At 39.8% G+C, this 21,028-nt stretch overlaps 1 long non-coding RNA gene across 1 annotated transcript; it reads right to left on the reverse strand.

Annotated features, from left to right (window-relative positions):
• Positions 1-1,613: 1,613 nt before the first annotated feature.
• LOC138739844 (uncharacterized) lies at positions 1,614-18,386 on the reverse strand. Its single transcript, XR_011342474.1, has 2 exons — positions 18,253-18,386; positions 1,614-4,128 (listed from the first exon to the last, which is right to left on the reverse strand). It is a non-coding gene; the product is annotated as an uncharacterized lncRNA (long non-coding RNA).
• Positions 18,387-21,028: the final 2,642 nt, after the last annotated feature.

The raw sequence follows: 21,028 nt of genomic DNA on the forward strand, positions 1-21,028 counted from the left end.
AAGATTTATGGAGGGGTAAACGTCCATGTCAATTCATCTACAACCCCACCACCCTACCATTACCTTTATGATCTTGTATAACATTCTATGACAGATATCAGGTTACAATTTAATGGAAGTGAAGGTCTTTTCCCTTCAGGCCTTGATGAACCGATTTTATTTGTGGATTCACTCTTTAAGAGAAAATACAGTAGACCTCAATGAACTGAAAACGTGTGGCACAGTTCATACTATATTGCAGTGTACACTGTTGTAAAGGTGTAAAGATTCCAATGGACTTATATTAACGTATTCACAGTACTCTGGTTAGCTGAGAATTTTGAACTTCCTTGCTCCACAGAACTGAAAGCTTTGAAATTCTTCTTCTTCTTCTTCTTCTTCTTCTTCTTCTTCTTTTTCATGGTCAGACATACAGGATTAAGGTTGATTTGCTTCTACTGGCCTGTGGGTTCTCTGGTAGCTGATGAGGACAAAGCAGAACTTAGGCAAATGAGGCAGGGTGTACTCAATGAGGTGGTGCACTCCCTTTGGTTTCCAGCCAAAAATGGATTCAAGGTTCTTTGTGCTGTTCTGAATGCTCCTTTACTTTGAATGGTCAATGGGCAGGGATTTTCAAGAGCAAGAGGGGATATTGCATATTTTCAAAGCAGTTTTGAACTGGCTCGAGGCCAACATCTACTCATGTTTCTTATGTTCTTTTGCAATTCATATATCCAGCATCTATAGGCTTATAAAATTGCTATAAAATAAATGAACTAAAATCTCTCCTGTCTTCCACCCAATTGTGGCCCTTCCCCTCCCCTCATTCTCAACCCTCCTGAACATATCCTTCTGTTTCTTTTCTCTCCCCCCAAGCCCCAAAAACTTATTTCATTTGAACAACTTTGCTCTCCGCCCTATCAGAGATGTTCCATCCACTGCTCTTTCCCTATGAAACTTAAAACACATCGATTTAATTCCCCCCCTCCACCTCCATTCTGACAAAGGATCAATGATCTTAAACATTAACTGATGCTGCCAGATAGGCTTCTAAGTTATTGTGTTTTTGAGGAGTGAAAGACCTTCTCATGTGAATCAGGGGCACCCGAGTCAGAATTCCCTTGATGTTGACTAGACTGTAAGGCCAGATACTGGATGATCTGCCTAAACCTCTATCCATCCATTTGATTCCCTGGTGAGATCCACTGAGTCATTCCAGGATCATGCCACTGCTGCTGGGAATTAAGTTTATTAATAGATTATATACTGATAACCCTGTAATTGGAGCTGAGGACATTTCCAAAGTGCTCTCATTGAGACAAGTTAGTGCCTTTAATGGGCCGTGGACAAATGAGTGAGTATATCAACTCTGTAATGACTAATGGTGTGATTATTGCTGTAGTATGCAGTCATTGAGAAAAAAATTATTGATGGGATTGGGGAGTCAACAAGCCTTCCTCAGAATACAGCCACTTAAATTATTTCCCCTCGCAAAATCTTCGTACCTTTCATCTTCAGAGGCCTTAGCCATATTGAGAGTCCCAGTACTACACTGATCAGACTTCTGTTGGATTAATTAGCTCAGCATCAAGCCAGGCTATCAGGTTCAATGAACTGTCCAGTGTATTCCAATCTCAGACTTCAGATTTCAGATTTATTGTCAGAGTACGTACAGATGGACATCACAATCTGAGATTCTTTTTACTGTGTACAAATCAGAATTACCACTTATTGGCAGTGCAAAGAAAAACTACACAGCATATACATGTAATCAAATAAAGAACTGTAAACATATAATGAATGTAAACAAACTGACTGCAAAATACACAAAGAATTTCAAAAAATCAATAAAGTGCACATGTAAGAGTCCTTAAATAAGTCCCTGATTGAGGTTGTTGTTGAGGAGTCTGATGGTGGAGGGGGAGCAGCTGTTCCTGATCCTGGTGATGTGAGTCTTGTGGCACCTATACCCTTTTCCTGACGGCAGCAGTGAGAACAGAGTGTGTTGCTGGGTGGTGTGCATCTGGGATAATTGCTGCTGCTGTCTGAAGGCAGTGTTCCCTGTAGGTGTTCTTGATAGTGGGGAGGGTTTTGCCTATAATGTCCTGGACTGTGTCCACTATCATTTGCTGGGGTTTACACTCACGGGTATTGGTGTCCCCATACCAGACCATCATGCAGCCAGTCAGCACACATCTGCAGAAATTTGCCAGGGTTTCTGGTGTCATACCAAAGCTCCACAAACTCCTGGGGAAGTAGAGGCAATGACGTGCCTTCTTCACGATGCCATTAGTGTGTTTGGTCCGGGAAAGATCCTCTGAGATAGTGACTCCCAAGAACTTAAATTTTCTCATCCCCTCCACCTCTGATTCCCCCAACAATCACTGGATTGTTAAAAGTAAAACACAAAAATCTGTAGACACCATGGTTGAAATAAAATCACAATGCTGGAGAAACTCAGCAGGTCAAACAGTGTCCTTTATATAGCAAAGTTAAAAATACATAACTGATGTTTCGAGCTTGAGCCCTTCTTCAAAGTAGCATTGGATTGTATACCTCTGTCTTTAGCTTCCTGATGTCAACAATCAGCTCCTTAGTTTTGATGACTTTGAGTGCGAAGTTGTTGTTGGTGTGCCATTCATTCAAGTTTTTAATCTCCATCCTCTATGCTGACTCATCACCTTCCTTTATACAACCCTCTACCATGGTATTGTTTTGTAGATGGTGTTGTTGTTGTAATGAGCTACACAGTCATAGGTGTAAAGTGAGTAGAGCAGGGGTTAAGAACACAGCCCATGGTGCTCTGGTTCTGATGGAGATTGTGGAGAAGATGTTCTTGCCAATCCTCATTGATTCTGAATGGAGATGAGGAAATGCATGATCCAATTACACAATGGGGTGTTGAGGCCCAGGTCTTGGAGTTTGCTGATCAGTTTTGAGGGGATAATGGTGTTAAATACCAAACTATAGTCGATAGCTGATCTGCTTCATCCTCAGCCTTTCAAAACACTTCATCACTGTTGATGTAAGTGCTACTGGTTGATTGTCATTAAGGCAGGTAACTGCACTCTTCTTGGGCCCCGGTATGATTGACGGCTGTTTGAAACAGGTGGGTACTGTGCCCTGCTGGAGTGAGATATTGAAGATATCTGTGAATACATTCGTTTTTTAAAATATTTTATTTAAAATTTAAAATCACATAACATAATATTAGGTACTATATATTGATACAAACATTATATGATTAATAATTTTTATATAAAAACACCCCTAACTCCCTAACCACCCTACTAATACCCTCCCTCCTCCCTTCCCTACCTACAAAAGAAAGAAAAATGAGATCAGCATCTACTACAATTATATTTAAACTTTTTGGCTGCAGGAGTGGTGGGATCCATCGAAGCGGACCGAGACATCAAATTTTAACACCAATAATTTTCAGATAAGGGCTCCAAACTTTAATAAAGAAAAAATATTTGTCTCTTAAATTATATGTAATCTTTTCCAGAAGAATACAAGCTCTCATTTCATTATGCCATTAGAAAGTTTGTCAGCACAGATTTTTAATACTGATTTTCAACCCTCTGGAGTTTTTTTTCCTGTCCTGAGCTTTGGCACCACCATACCAGGCAGTGATGCAACCAGACAGAATAGTCTCCATAATTTTTTTGAAATTTTTGTGAGTCTTTGATGACATACAAAATCTCCTCAAACTTCCCACAAAGTATAGTCACTGGCGGGCCTTCATGATTGCATCAACGTGGAAGCTCCAAGACAGATCCTCAGAGATGTTGACATCCATACATTTGAAGTCCTTGACCATTTTCACTGCTGACCCCTCGATGAAGGCTGGTTCATGTTCCCTTGATTTCCTCCTGAAATCCACAATCATCTCCTTGGTTTTGCTTATGTTGATTGCAAGGTTGTTGTTGTGACATCACTCAACGAGCTGATCTATCTCTCGACTGGATGCTTCTTCATTGCCGTCTGTGATTTCTGCTGAGAACCGTTGCGTCACTGGCAAATTTGCAAATAGCATTTAAATTGTGCCTTGCTACACAGTCATATGTGTAGAGTGAGTAGAGCATTGGGTTAAGCATGCATCCTTGAGGTGCGCCTGTGTTGATCGTCAATGAGGAGGAGACATCACTTAGAAAGGAAAAAAAGCAAATTACCAAATAGCAAAATTATTATTGACACAAAATCATCTAATCCCCTTTACAATAGATAACCTTTCCTTTAGAGAATGGGAGAGAAAAGGAATTAAAAAAACAGAAATTTGTTTTTTGGGAAATAATTTATTAACATTTGAACAAATGAAGTACAAATATGGAATAACTCATGGTACAATGTTTGCATACCATCAACTGAAAGCCTACTTAAAGGATAAGTTGGGAAACAGACTGAGATTACCAGAAGGAAGCAGCTTGGAATATGTGATTACAGACACAATGATAATTAAAAGATTTATAACGAACATGTACATCAAGCTGCAAGAGAAGGAATATGATGAAATAAGCTATAAACCCAAACAAAAGTGGGAAAAAGATTTAAACATAAAGATAAAAAATGAAACATGGGAAAAGATATGTTCTGGAACTATGAAGAATATAATAAATACAAGGTTAAGCATGATACAGTATAATTGGTTACATGCCCCAAAAGTTAAAAAAAAAATGGGATCCAACATTATCAGATAGATTTTTTCGCTGTAAGAAGGAAATGGGAACAACAGTACATGCAATTTGGGCATGTGAGAAAGTGAAAAAGTTTTGGGAAGATCTAAATCAGGTATTAAATAAAACCACAAAAAACAACATACCAAAAAATCCAGAGATCTTTCTTCTAAGTAATATAAGAAATAAAGAATTTGGCCTCTGTGATAGTACAGATCTATCACCAATGTACATAGTGTATATAGTTACTGTATCTAGACTGTGCTTACAGCGATTGGCTGAGAGCTAAGCCACACCTATTGTTTGGGCCTTAAAGGGTTGTGTCCCTAGCCAGGTCGGATCATTCCGGACTGGTCGGCCACCTGTGAAGAGCTCCGGTATTTTGCTAATAAAAGCCTTGGTTTGGATCAACAAGTCTTTGGTTCTTTCGACGAGCTCTACAATTTTATTAGCAAAAAGAATTTTTTTTGAAAGGGATGGAGCGTTTAACTCGGCCAGAAAAACTTGATATCGACCCACAGTCAGCTACAGCCTTCAAAGCCTTTAAGTTCTGGCTGCTGAACTTTGAAAACTTCCTGAGATTCATTCAGGTAGAGGAGGATAACCAGTGTCTAACAGCATTGCTGTCTATGGTGTCCTTGAGAGTCTACGAGAACATCCAGGATGAGACCACTTACACCGCAGCCATAAAGGTACTGAAAGGACTGTATGATCAACCGGTGAACAGAGTTCATGCCCGGCTCGTGCTTGCGTCGAGGAAGCAACAGCCCGGCGAGTCCAGCAGGGCATATTTACAAGTATTAAAGGCATTGGGAAAAGACTGTAACTGTGTGGACAAAACTGCTGCCGAGATCACTAGCGACCTCGTCCGGGATGCCTATGTGGCCGGGCTCCGATCGAACGAAGTGAGGCTGCGTTTGCTCGAGCAAGGGGTAGAAAAACTAGAGGACGTGGCCCGGATTGCAATCACAATGGAGGATGCAGCCTTAAAGTCCACCGAGCTCTCTAGGGACTGGACCCCACATTCTGATGTGAGTAGAGTGCCCTTCTACCCTACCCCTGACGGCCTGTCGGCTGCTGCTACCCTGCCCCGTGCGAACCCGAAATGTTATTTCTGCGGGAGGGACAAGCACAGCAGGCCCCGTGCCGCAACAGAAGGACCAACAGCACCCCAATGACTCGGGCCACCCTGCCGACAAAACGACTGGGGAATTGAGCGACGGAGCAGTCGCACCCGATGAGCCCGCTGGCGACACCACTCCAGCGACCCCAATCCCGGCACCACGGCGGTCACGCCGGATGGTCAGACCCCCTGACCGCTACAGTCCTTGACCTACCCCTTCCTTTTCATTCTCTCCCTCGTTTTTGTTTTTTTTTTCCCAGGGTCAATTCTCCAAGAAGGGGTGAATGTGATAGTACAGATCTATCACCAATGTACATAGTGTATATAGTTACTGTATCTAGACTGTGCTTACAGCGATTGGCTGAGAGCTAAGCCACACCTATTGTTTGGGCCTTAAAGGGTTGTGTCCCTAGCCAGGTCGGATCATTCCGGACTGGTCGGCCACCTGTGAAGAGCTCCGGTCTTTTGCTAATAAAAGCCTTGGTTTGGATCAACAAGTCTTTGGTTCTTTCGACGAGCTCTACAGCCTCAAACTGGATGAAGCACAAAAAAGATTTATTATGATAGCCTTAGCAGTAGCAAAAAAAATGTATAATGTCAACGTGGAAATCGGAAGAGAGCCTGAGAATACAGCAATGGTACATGGAAATGAATAAATGTATTCCATTGGAAAAAATAACATATAATTTAAAATATAAAGTCACATTATTTGAACATATTTGGGAGCTGTACATGGAACATAACAGAGAGGGCTTGCCTCGGACCTCCACCCCCTAAGATGATAAGAAGACAAAATGACTTGATCCAGTGTGTAAAAGTAGATGACACATTTTTCTTGTTTATTTTCATTGTGTGATGACATTGTTTAATGGTTTTATTATATTGTTGAATGTTTAATGGGTTTGGAGGGGGGGTGAGAAGAGGGGAGGGAAGGTAGGGGGGAAAAAGGGGAGAAAATACCACTGTGTATATTTAAGAGGGAAATGTTTGTATGTATTTTAATTGATATGGTTCACAGTATGAAAAATTTAAAAAGAAATTAAAAATGAGGAGGAGACGTTGTTTCACAGAATTTACACTGATGTTTTAAAATAGCCCCAAACCAACCTAATCTCAGATCTAGGGTTGGGGATTTTAACTATAGCTATTTTGTAAATGTGACAAACTAGAAGCAGCTCATTGCAAGCTAGCTGAAAGAGAAAAGAAATATAAGAATACTAAAGAAAACCAACCCCGAGCCAACCAGCTCCCAATTTCTGTGCCTTGCCTGTGGTTTTGCCTCTCATCTGAAGAATGGTTTTGCAGAGCCACACATGTAACTATTGGTGGTGCGAACCAGAATGACTCGGAAAGTCAGTTGTGAAACAATCTGATGACTCTCATTGTACTTTGATAGTCTGAAAGGTTTTTTGTGTGGCTTATAGTAGCAATCCTTCTCTTCCCGTCTGACACTGCCCCCAAAGTACAGTTAGAACATAAAAACATGAGCAGAAGTAGGCTATTTGGCTCAACTAACATGCTATGCCATTCAAAAAGATCATGGCTGACCTGGCCATAGATTCATCCCCACCTACCTGGCCTTTCTCCAAAATGCTAAATCCCCTACTGTTCAAAAATCTTCTTATTTGGTGCTTAATAAACAGCAAAAAAGAAATAATCTATGTTCTTTAGATATAGATTACAATTGTCTGATTTTCTACACCTACACATAAGTAGACTGGAACATACTCAAGGACTCATCCTCAGACTTGAATGAATATATCACGGCTATCACCGACTTCATCAAGACCTGTGTGTACCCATGAAGTCAAATTTTATGCTCGCTTTGAGAAGAAGAGCTCAACAATAACTATGAGAATCCCTGCAGAGGCTGAAAACCCTGTGATATCTATCTCTGAGGCCAAACCCAGAACATCCTTCAAGTGGGTGAACCCTGGGAGGAGTCACGTGATGGAGTAGTGGCCGGACGGTGAACTCCAGCCCTCTCCAGAAAAGTCGGGAAAAACAAAGGAAAACACAAAGGCACAGAAATAAAAGTTACAGAAAAGTGAGTATAAAGGTGGAAAGAAGATGGCGACAAAAAAAGAAAAATCGAAAGCAACGGTAAGAAGAGAGGAAGAGAAGACAAAGGAGGAAAAAGGTGAAGGCCTTACCTGTCCGAAGAGGCCCGCTGCGGAGAGAGAAACCCGCTCCCTCAGGTCGGTAAATAATGGACTACAAAAATGGCTCGCAGAGCCGAGTAAAAGTGCGCAACCGCGCATGCGCGATGCGAATGAAAAAAAACACACCGACGGGAGGGGGGACCAGCTGGGAAGTCGATCTCCACAGCCGGCAACGACAGCTGCAGAACACCTGCAGCAAGAAGAGACCACAGAAGACAATAGAAACAAGAAAGAAGAGGAGGAAAGGGCACCAAAGAAACAACAGATGGTCAACCCAGAGGAAGAAGAGGAAGAGGAAGAGTATGGTGAAATAGAAGAAGAAAAGAAAGGCAAGGTAAAGGATATACTTGCTCTTATTAAAGGATACATGGAGTCATTTAAAGAATGGCAAACACAGGAATTTAAGGATTTAAGAAAAAGAATAAACAACACAGAAGAGAAAATAAATAAAATGGAGATGACCTTAACAGAAATGGGAAAGAAAATGGACAAGATGGAAGAGCGGGCAGTAGCAGCAGAAATGCAGGTAGAAGACTTAAAAAAGAAATTGGAGAAATCTAATAAAAAAACTAAAGAGACACAAGAACTACTAGCTCAAAAAATAGATACAATGGAAAACCATAACAGAAGAAATAACATAAAGATAGTGGGCCTTAAGGAAGATGAAGAAGGCAAGAATATGAGGGAGTTTATAAAAGAGTGGATCCCTAAGACCCTAGGATGTCCAGAACTACAGCAAGAAATGGAAATAGAAAGGGCACATAGAGTATTGGCCTCTAAACCACAACCACAACAAAAACCAAGATCTATTGTAGTAAAATTCCTAAGATATACTACAAGAGAAAAGGTACTGGAGAAGACAATGGAAAAAGTAAGAGAGGGCAACAAACCACTGGAGTATAAAGGGCAAAAAATCCTCATTTATCCAGATATAAGTTTTGAACTCCTAAAGAAGAGAAAAGAGTTCAATACAGCAAAGGCGGTTTTATGGAAGAAAGGGTATAAATTTATACTAAAGCATCCAGCGGTATTGAAAATATTTATTCCAGGACAACAAAACAGACTATTCTCGGATCCAGAAGAAGCACGAAAATTTGCAGAACAATTACAAAAATAGACTGAGGGAGGAAGACGGGTAATGAGAGTAAAAATGATCACGATTGATATGTAGGTGGGTAAAGACAAAAATAGACTGAGGGATGAAGACGGGTAATGAGAGTAAAAATGATCACGATTGATATGTATGCGGGTAAAGAGGTATAAGAGTGAATAGAGACAATGAGCATACACGAATGTATCTGTACTTAGAGGAAAATATAGATAGTATAGACAAAAATTAATAAGGGAAGGTAATGGAATAGAGAGAATAAGGAGGGAATTAAAAGAGTGACCTTTGTGACATATGAAAAGTGAAATCTTTTCTGGGGGAGGCGGGGTGGGGGGAAATAGCGGTCACTGCAAAATCAGTTGACGCTTGCGAGTGGATTCGCAAATCCAAATGGAGAGGGGAGATGTGGTTGTCCGACAAGGGATAAAGGACAACTCAGGAGGTGAAGGGGAGATTGGGGATAAATAAGATAGAAATAGGAGAATAAGGAAAATGTTGGATGTTGTAGGAATGTTGTCTTATAAAGAGTTGAAAATAAGAAAACAGAAATGGAAAAGGAGGAAAGGTAATGATGGAAAAACGGAAAGAGAAGATAAACAAAATATAAAATGGCTACGCTGAACTATATGTCTTTAAATATTAATGGAATACATAACCAAATTAAAAGGAAGAAACTACTAAATTTAAATGAATAAATGTATTCCATTAGAAAAAATAACAGATAGGTTAAGAAATAATATTGAAATATTCGAGCAAGTATAGGAGCCTTACATTAAATACAATAGCGAAAACCTACCGGGGACAAACAGTACCTAAGTTGATGGAAGGAGAAGGAAAGAAAAGAATGGACTCAGTAGAATTTCTGGTGTAATTTTGTTGAATGACAACATTGTCTGACTGGCTTAATGCAACCTAGATTGTATACCTAAAATGGATGAGAGGGGGGGGGTGGGGGGGTGGTTTGGGAGGAAAGTGGGGGGGGGAGAAAAAGTCACTGTATATGTGTGAAAAAGAAATAGTGTATATCATGGCTAATGTGATTTATGGTGTGAAAAATAAAAAATTTAAAAAAAAAAAAAGTGGGTGAACCCTCACAAGGGATCAGGCCCTGACAGCTACCTGGCAGGGTACTGAAAATCTGTGCCAACCAACTAGCTGGAGGGTTCACGGTAATGTTCAAACTCTCATTGCTCCAGTCAGAAGTTCCCACCTGCTTCAAAAGGGCATCAATCATCCCGGTACCTAAGAAGAGCAGGGTGAACTGCCTCAATGACTATCACCCACTGGCAGTCACACCTACAGTAATTAATTGCTTTGGAGGTTGGTCATGGCCAGAATTAACTCAGATCTAAGTAAAGATCTTGACCCACTGCAATATGCCTCCCGCACCATCACTCCACAGCAGATGCAATATCACTGGCTCTTCACTCAGCTCTGAATAATCGAGATGACATCAACCATACATCAAGCTGCTCTTCATCGACTATAGCTCAGCTTTCAGCAACACCCTCAGTGATGGTTATCTAGCTCTAAAATCAAGGGCTCTGCACCCCACTCTGCAACTGGATCCTTGACTTACTCAGACCATACTCAGTACGAATTGGGAACGATATTCCTCCTCAATGATGATCAACATAGGCGTAACTCAAGGATGCATGCTTAGCCCACTGTTCTACTCACTATACACCCATGACTGTGGCAGGGCACAATTCAAATGGGATCTCCAAATTTGCTGACACCACCAAGAACATCACAGACAGCAATAAGGAAGGGTACAGAAGAGGGATAGATCAGCTAGTTGAATGGTGCTACAGAAACTGCCTTGCACTCAATGGTAGCAAAAACAAGGAGCTGATTGAGGACTTCAGGAAAGGGAAATCATGAGAGCATGCACCAGTCCTAACAGAGGGGTCAGCAGTGGAAAGGGTAAAGAACTTCATGTTCTTGAGTGTCATTGTCCTGAGGCCTCCACGAAGAAGGCTCACTGGTTGGAGGATAGTTGATATGTCATCCAAGACTCTTTCAAACTTCTACAGGTGTACTGTGGAGAGTATTCTGGCTGCTTGCATCATGTCTGGTATGGAGGAACCAATAAACAGGACAAGAAAGTGGTGAATTTGGCCAGCACCATCAAGGGCACCAGACTTCACTCCATCAAGGAACACCTGAAAGAGATGGTGTCACAAGCAAGCAGCCTCTGTCCTCAAGAACCCCCACTATCCAGGCTATGCCCTCTTCACTCTGCTACCATCAGGAAGGAGGTACAGGGGCCTGAACCAGCAGCACAAGGACAGCTTCTGTCCCCTCTGCCATCAGATTTCTGAATGGACAATGAACCACAGACACTACCTTACTTTCTCTTTGTTTTGCACTGCTTTTTTTTTTAATTTTTAAATGTAATTTTATAGCAATATTTGCACCATAAAGCCTGCTGCAAAACATTTGTGGCACATCATTGACAATAAATTCTGATTCACATGTTATCTCTAAATCTGATACGATTATACCAATTAAGTCTGGGTCAACAAATGAAGAAAAAGACAACAGCCAAGTATATCACGAAAGGGGCACTCAAGACAACACAGAGATGGCAATGGAAAAAAGCAGGAGAGGGATGCCTGCAGAAAGAAGACATTAAGCACTGAGCAGAGACAGAAATACAATCTGCAGAACAGGAGGAATTGCAACTTTGGGGGTGTGAATCAAAATGGCTACAGTCTGTGATTGATACTGCAGGGGAGCATGTTGATGTTCAAGTAATAAATGATAATGGTATATTAAAATATTATGATTTATCAAGTAAACTACAACATGCCAAATGAAGATATGAAGAAAGTTTGTAAAATACATTTAGTCTATATAGCGCTATTGATGCTAATATTCACCTCAAGATTTAAGTTTGAGTCACTGATTTTTCAGGTCCACAGACTTAAAGATTTAATTGTAATGCTTGGCATTTCTTTTGGTGAAACGTCAACAGTTTCAAAACAATGATCTTACTTTAGTTATGAATAACGGGATAGCCTATTTCCATGGTTATGAGAGAAAGTGCTTGGAAATCTCCCAACTGGGCAAACTGTGAAAAGAGAAGCCAGAGAAAAAGTAGGAAAGAGGACTATATGAATTAAAAACATTTAGGAATAGATGAAGGCTGGAGGGATCTACCTTTGGGTTTACTAGGGAGGATTAATACCATAAAAATGAATATTTTTCCTAGAATACAATATCTGTTTCAATCAATTCCTTATTTAAAAAAAAAGTTTTTTTAAGGACTTATATAAAGCGATTAGAGAATTCTTATGGAAGGGAAAATTTCCGAGAGTAGCAATGAGAAAATTGATGTGGGATTTTCAATTTGGAGGTTTAAGATTACCAAATTTTCAGCATTATTACGAAGCAGGTCAATTTAAATTTCTTAGTGCATTAATGTATATGGACGACCCACCTAGTTGGGTAAAGATAGAAATGGCGGTTGTTTTAGAAAAATATCCTCATGAGTTTTTGTTTCGATGGAATAAAAATTTACTACGAACTTACGATGTGCCAATATTGAAACATTTATTGAATTTATGGACAAGTAAACTTAAAAAATTGGGACTTAAAAATATATATTCTGGAAGATTGCCATTATATAATAATCAACGTTCCTTTTACGGTCTCCAATGCCACTTTGAAACAATGGGAAAAGAAGGGAATAAAAAATTTATCTGATTGTTTTTCTGAGGGTTGCTTTTGTTCCTTTGACGAATTACAAAGGAAATATGGTATTAGTGGAAATTCTATATTTCTATATTATCAATTAAGATCTTTTGTAAAACAGTTATGTGGTCGACATATGATTTTATTGCCTGAATCTAGTTTTGAAGAATATGTACTTTAGATAAGTGGTATTTGGAGATGAAATTTTGTTTGACTATGGAAAGGATATCTTTTTCAATTCAGGATAAGATGTCTTTTTATAAGTTAAAGTGGACTCCGTTTGCTAATTATATGCATTTAAGTTTGATTTAAATATATGTTTAAGCGTGATACTTTAGTATTGATAAAAAAAATTTTTGTTGTTAGAATTTGTTTTAGGTTAAGTTTTATCTCTTTTTTTTCCATATATAATATTGTTAATTTTATTAACTCTTCACTCTTTATTTTGGGGGGGGAGGGCTGGACTAATTTTAAGTTAGATTACTAATATTGTGTTACAATTAACAGGGGGGGGGGTGTTATTTTGTGTAGTTTTCTGATGTAATATTGTAATCATACCATTTTAATTTTTTTAAATTTTTCTTTAAATGTAATTCTCTATTGTATTCATGTTATAAAAATTTTAAATAAAGTCTTTAAAAAAAAGGAAAAGATGAAGGCAATGCAGCGTTGCTGTGTAAAAAAAAACCCTTGTTATTCCAGGAAGATGCGTGGTCGATGGTACAAATTGTTGTTTCAGGAAGTAGGAAACATAAATGAATAAATGGGTAGGTTTGAAATGGAAAATTCCATTCAGTCTCAAAACATTTTAAAAGCCTTCAGTAATGAAGTCCACTCTATTCACTGAAAATGATAGATTTCAAATCCTATTTTGTTGGGCATACAGGAACAATATGGAAAAGTCCAAACACTGTCAAAGGTTGGCCCTTAACTCTTATTATAATGGTGAGTTATACGGTTTATGAGGTGAAAATCTCTCTGCTAAACTGTGACCAACATCAACATCAGCAGGCCTGGTATATGGTAAATGTGCTCCCCCACCCCTCAGCAGATGAGTTGCCAATTTTGAATAAAGCCCTTACAACTTTTTAAAGAGAGAGAATTTTTGTGTTAATTCTTGGGGGCTTAACTCCACCATGCACTCACTTTGCATGACCAGTCTCAGAGCAAAAGTACATTAGTGTTCAGGAGAGGGGGCCCTGGTTATGTCTTTATCACTCTCCAGCCCACAGAACTGTAATTATATACAGAATGTCTTCCATCCGTATGACTCACCATTATAATAAGAGTTAAGGGCCAATCTTTGACAGTGTTTGGACTTTTCCATATTGTTCCTGTATGCCCAACAAAATAGGATTTGAAATCTATCATTTCCAGTGAATACAGTGGACTTCGTTACTAAAGGCTTTTAAAATGTTTTGAGACTGAATGGAATTTTCCATTTCAAACCTACCCATTTATTCATTTATGTTTCCTACTTCCTGAAACAACAGTCTGAGTGATGGGTGCCAAACATAAGCTAAAATGGCAGTTATGACTCGCAAGTCACCATTTTGTCTCTGTTGTCATAGAGGCATTGGGTCAAGTTCCTCTCCGGAGACTTGGGCACGTAATCTAGGTTAGCATTTAGATGCAGTATTGAGAGTGTGTTCTGCATTGCCAAATATGCCAATCTTCTAATAGGACATTCATCTCAGTAGCCAGTGGCACTCTTAGGTGAATGCATAAGAATTCTTCCTGGTATCTTTACCAATAGTTAACTGTCAAGCAATCTCTCTAAAAATAGATTATCGGCTCATTGTCACGTTCCTGTTTTTTGAAATTTGCTGTGACTGCTGTTCAACAAGCATTAATTGATGCTGAAGTTATTCAGAGGTCACGAGAGGGCCTCTATAATTATAATTTCTTAACCTTTCATGCTGTTTGCACAAACTTTCTGCAGACGTTATTCCCCTTCCTCCCTGCTCTGTAACTCTCTGTCCAACCCTGTAAAGAAACAAATAGAAATTCACAGCAACAACCTAAGTGTTTGAACGTACAAACACCCTGCGTATATTGGTACTGAATTTGATTTTACTATGTGCTGTACACCTTGGAGCTCCCACTGGAAACCAGGCTCAATAGCAATAAGGGTGACCCAAGTTTGGATTTCGACCTCCCCTCCACTGAAAATCCTTTCTGACAATTGAAGACTTTGTCGATTGTAGAATGACAATTTTTGTGCAAATGTACAATGCATATAAAAAATAAGCGAATTACCATTATCAGTAGAGTCTGTCTGTTTTTAATTGTATCTATTTCAATGGGATTTAAATGGGGTGTGTTCTGCACAAGTAATCCCGTCTGTCTGAAAAATCACCAAGGCAAAGTCATAGAGTCAACATGTTGACCATTTCTCTTCCTACATATGCTGGCTGACCCGCTGAAGCTTTCCAGCCTTTTCTGCATTTATTGCAAAATAAATTTAAAACCTGTCACGGCTCACAGGAAGGATTGGTGCTTGAGAATCTATTTTTTTTGCTGAATGCTGGAAACTGAGGCATGGTTGAGGATTGTGAAATGTGTAAGGTTAGTGAAACCAGACAGCAAGTTGCCCCAGATTAAGTCGGAATGGAGTGAATGATGAGCAGTAAGAACATTTGAGCAGTGTTGTAAAGTAATCCAAATAAAGCTGTAAAAAGGGCACCAATTTGATGTGAAAACTTTAAGACTGAGACCTTTCCTGTCATGGGGCAGAATCTGACCTTTGATTTGAAGTTTTAGAACTGCTTGCTTTATCTAACCTTTTAGAATATCAACTTGCTTTTTTTTCCCTCTCAGCCATGTTAATTTCTGTTTGGTTATTGCCATTCTTCAAGTGTTATAGACAGCTCAGTTCATCTGTACTTGAAGAAGCAAATAATTGGAAAAGGCATTGAATCTTGTTCTCAATATCCTGAGCTGTGTGAAACATTTTATGTTTCTGCCACAAACCCTCGGTGAGCCTTATATCAAGCAACTTAAACTGAAATATATTAAACTGATTAGCTAGACTATGAAAATAAGAAAGGTCAAGCTCGTATACTCTGGATTTTTCAGGCTGAATATCATCCAGTGAATTTCTTTTACAATAATCTCAAAATAAAGCGGCTGGATGCTGCGGTGAAAGGCTGGAAAATTTACAAAATCCAGATGAACTCCTTGACATTCCTGGAAATGTAATTTTTCAGAACTCTGATCATTCATATCAGGAGTCAGTCCAGAAGGATCTCAGCTGCATGAGGCTAAACATTAAGAGTAAAAATTGTAAATGTAGGTAATTCACAAGAATAAATTTTGCCCTAAACAGGAAGCATGGCTCAGAGCAGACACTCAGAGAACCTTGCATATAAGTTTTCCATCGAAACATATATATTAAATGTTTATTTGATGGATGTTGATGGATATGACACAAATGAAAAAAAAAGCCAGTGCAATTTTTGAAATTAATTACCTGTGCATAGCATTATTTGAGCGTTTATAGAATTGTTATTGTCATATCAAATTAAAGCATTATTTCAGAGGGAAAGAGGAAGAAATTGGTGACCACAGAGAACCTATCAGCATTGGACAAATTTATATCAGTTAGTCTAGCAAATTCATCCAATCACAGAGCACAGATTCAAAGAAATACAAATAACTGCAGTCTGCTCTGTAGCTTATCTGCATATTAACCTCTCTTCCCCAAATGGAAAATAATACAATTCTTCTGCAGGAAACAAACAAGCACAAAACCTCTCCTTTACACTAAGAATTGAAATGTCGTCATTTCCACCCCTCCGCCAGTAAGTAAAAAGTCCTTAGCCTTTGAGCAGAAGGCAAGATTTAGACGATATCCTGCAAGGTTTATTAAGTCACCATTTATTTCATCTTTTTGGATTAAGCTGATTAAGATGATTATGTTGTTTGTTTAAAAAATGTATTGTAAATATACAGTTAAATATGTTCCTAAATTCCTTTATATTAAAACAAAAGACAAAAAAATGCTGTTTTATTTCAGTTTCCTCTGCTCTGTGTGATCTCTTGTTATCAATTCCAAATTCTTACTTAAGGACATATGGCTTTAGAATGAAAGAAGGAAGCAGAAAAAAGCCTGCACATTATTAGGAGGCAGATGAAGGTATTCACTGGATTGTCAATGCCTTTCGATATCCTATGTGAAAATTCAGAATATTCATATTTTACTGCTCAACGATGCGTTCAGAGAATTGGAAAAGGGAATGAACCACATTCATACCTGAGTTATGTGAATTATTCCATGTTTCTATCACAAAACCCTCCTGGAATTAGGAATTTAAATTTTGTTGCTAGGTGCAATTGGGGCCAGGAGGTGAGTGGGCATGAGCTTGGATCAATGTACTATACATTTTTATCGGTGATAACATGAGTGGGGTGGGGTGGGGGGTTACTAAATCTTTGTCTGCAACCCCTAGGCAGTTCACAGTATTAAGAAGTGGGGGGGGGGGGAGGTTGAACAGCACAATTCCATGCTCCCCCTCCCAATAAACAACTATAAAGAATATTCTTCTGAGGTCATGGCGTATATGCCTTATAATGTTATCTAACGTGCATGTGCTCTTCCTAAAGCCAGTAAATTCCCATGTGTGCCCCTGATGGATTAATATGTGGCTGATCAGCTCATCCAAATACAGTAATTCTGTGATATAACATTGAGCAGAGACAGGGTGTTGGGATGGTGGTTGAATGACCATTGCTTAAGCTAATAAGCTTCTGCATCCATATTTCTTGCAAATACTTAACATGAGATCAACAATGAGAACTACAGTCAAGTGCTTTGAACAAAATTAAGTGCTATCTGATTCTGCAGAGTTTGTCTGGTATCTTCTACGTTCTACAGGCAGAGGAGAATAATTTTGATCTGCACCAATTTGTGTGGAGAACATTTGTCCCTTACTTGGAGGTTTTTGTTGGAGAGGGCATCGGTTCCTTACAGTGTGACTCTCTGACCTCATCTCCATCTGAAATTGATCCTCATTTTCCCCCACTGCAATTACAAACAAGACATTGTTGATATGGAAGTTGTCACTTTTTTTCCTGACCTCACACTGCATGGATAGGGGCAAAACCATTCCAGCTCTTATAGGAGCAATTAATGAGAAGGAAATGAACGTCTATACAGTTATGAACATCAACAAGACAAAACAAAGCAAAAAGAATCAAAAGGCAATCCTGAAATAAAATATTTTAAGCTTGCAGATTCCATAGCGATTTCAATCAATCCTCATCAACATTGGAAACAAAAGGATGGTACATTTTGTAACTCCCTCTTTCTATCGACAGTGCTCTAACTCTCTACCTTCTCCCATTCTCTTACTGACCAGATATATTGATAATTTATCCCATGAACACCCCAATCAGAGACACCCACGTTCCCCCATCCACCCCACCTTAACAAGCTCCTTTTGTCTCCTCCCCAGTTCCAATGAAAGGCCTTCATTGTTTCTCTTCCCACAGATGCGGTCTGACCTGCTGATGTTAATGACGTCAGCTTTCCCGCATACTGTGCACCTGGCTGTGCACCTGCCACTCCACTTCCAACAAATCATTCCTCCAGTTGGGGCTGCTGAATCAGTGAAGCTTAACATGTCATATCTTAAAAATGTCCATGATACTGACATCAACTTCCTTCCTCTATTGATTTTTCTACTTGTACATTTACTTCTCACAGCTACTTCAAACTCTTTCCCCCACTTCCTGTCTCCTCCTCACCCTGGCTTCTCTTTCCTTCTTTAACATAGTTTCTTTATTCTTGATTCTTTATGGTTCTAATAACTATGTAATTTAGTGTCAATTTTTATTGCAAAACAGCCACAAAATGACTTGGGATATTTTCCTTCATCCAAGATACCATATGTATCCAAGCTGCTGTTGTACCTAAACATCTCTCATTTCAAGTATATCTGTTGGCTGGAATTCAGAGAGAGGGCATTAACCCTGGCACTAGTCATTTTTCTATTCTCCATCTTGCACCCAGGGTTCACCCCCAGTACAGGAACTCTTGCATTAATTGAAAGAGTACCCTTCTCTGCAGATCCGAGCCATCATTTGGCTTCACTCCTTTGTGATTGTGCACTGATTCTTCTCCTATTATTGTTTCAGAAGTTTTCTAAAGGCCCAGTTTGCTATTCATTTGCCATTGAGGAAACAGTCACAGTGATATCTGCTGCCACTTGACCATTGTAGAGCTCGTCGAAAGAACCAAAGACTTGTTGATCCAAACCAAGGCTTTTATTAGCAAAAGACAGGAGCTCTTCACAGGTGGCCGACCAGTCCGGAATGATCCGACCTGGCTAGGGACACAACCCTTTAAGGCCCAGACAGTAGGTGTGGCTAAGCTCTCAGCCAATCGCTGTAAGCACAGTCATTACATACTGTAGATACTGTAACTATATACATTGGTGATAGGTGTGTACTATCACAACCATCCTGTCATTCATTACGTTCAACTTAGGGCAGTGCAGTTAGCATAGCGGTTAATGCAATGCAGTTACAGTGCCAGCGCCCGGAGTTCGAAACCAGTGCTGTCTGCAAAGAGTTTGTACATTCTCCTTATATCTGCGTGGGTTTCCTCCGGGTGCTCCAGTTTCTTCCCACTGCTCAAAACATACCAGGGTTGTAGGTCAGACAGCATGGGCTCATGGGCCGAAAGAAACCAATAACCATCTTTGTGTCTAAATTTAAAAACTAACCAGCTGAGAGTCCAGTATGAAAATTTTCCCACATCTGTGAGAAACAGACATAATATCACAAACCTTCCATCTGTGGGTACAAATTATAATTACACATAAAGAGGGGATTGGAGTATAGGAGCAGAGAAGCCTTCCTGCAGTTGTACAGGGCCCTGGTGAGACCTCACCTGGAATATTGAGTCCAGTCTGGTCCCCAAATTTGAGGAAAGACATACTCACTATAGAGAGAGTGCTGCGCAGATTTACAAGGTTAGTTCCCGGGATGGTAAGATTGACATATGCTGAAAGGTTAGAAAGACTGGGCTTATATGCGATGGAGTTTAGAAGGATGAGGGGAGACATGATTGAGGTGTATAAGATTATCAAGGGGCTAGACAGGGTGAAATCGGATTATATGTTCCCAATGTTGGGAGAGACGAGGACTAGAGGGCATCGTTTAAGAATACATGGAAGGCCTTTTAGAACAGAGATGAGGAGAAATTTTTTTACCCAGAGAAGTGTGGATCTGTGGAATGATTTGCCGCAGAGGGTGATAGGGGCAGGTTCACTGGATATGTTCAAAGGGAGTTAGATGAGGCTCTTCAAGGCAGGGGAGTTACGGGTTATGGGGATAAGGAGGGAATGGATACCAACAGAGAATAATCTGCCATGATCTGAAAAATGGCGGTGCTGGCTCAACGGGCCAATTGGCCTACTCCAGCACCTACTGTCTACTGTCCACTGGAAGGTACAAATAGGATCACATTAATTCCATATGAGGGCACAGTTATAATTATCTATTTATGATCAGAGGGTGTAGCCAAAACTACATTTACCTGTACGTGGAGGGACAGGTACGCTATTTAGGACCAAAAGATAAAGGCATAGTTGCATTTTGCCAGACCTGAGGAGCATTTACCAATATTGTTTCTGTATCCATTTGTCCACTACTCTTTCGTTGATCCAGTTTTGACCAGTAGACTATTGAACTCAGAACGCTCCAAGTAAAAATGTTTGTCTTGCTGTCTGATGCAGATATTTAATCTTTAATCTTTGCTCCAAGTATTTGCATTTTGTGACCCTCAATGACTGAGAACAATTTGCTTCCATCTCCTCTTGATTTTGAATCCTTTTAATATGTGGCCATGTTATCTGCAGGGGCACCGCGCTGAAACCAGGCCTGCAGGCGTAAACGTTTTCTCTGTTTTGGTGCATTTCTGCCACAAGATGTTTGAAATGCAATTTCTCCTGAGTAAATTAGGTCGTACTCACTCATGAGATCCCAGATTTGAATCAGTTATGATGAAGCTGGCAGTCTCTGCAAATGCCTTGGAAGAAGCAGCACAATTAGGTGTGGCATTCTCAAGTTAGGTAGGGTATATTGTCAGGGGATCTTCCTCTGGATGGTTGTCAGTGACCTGTGCTAGTAGAGCGAGTTAATGGACCTTAGTTATCGACCAGATGACCAACAGTTAGCTTGTCGATACTGTCAAACCTACATATGTAAAAGGGAATGTAACAAGGGTGTTATAGGGTAGCAGCACCCACAGAATAAAGATTTAGATTAGATTTAG

The sequence above is a fragment of the Narcine bancroftii genome, chromosome 7, assembly GCF_036971445.1.
Source record: "Narcine bancroftii isolate sNarBan1 chromosome 7, sNarBan1.hap1, whole genome shotgun sequence".
Lineage (NCBI taxonomy): Eukaryota > Metazoa > Chordata > Chondrichthyes > Torpediniformes > Narcinidae > Narcine > Narcine bancroftii.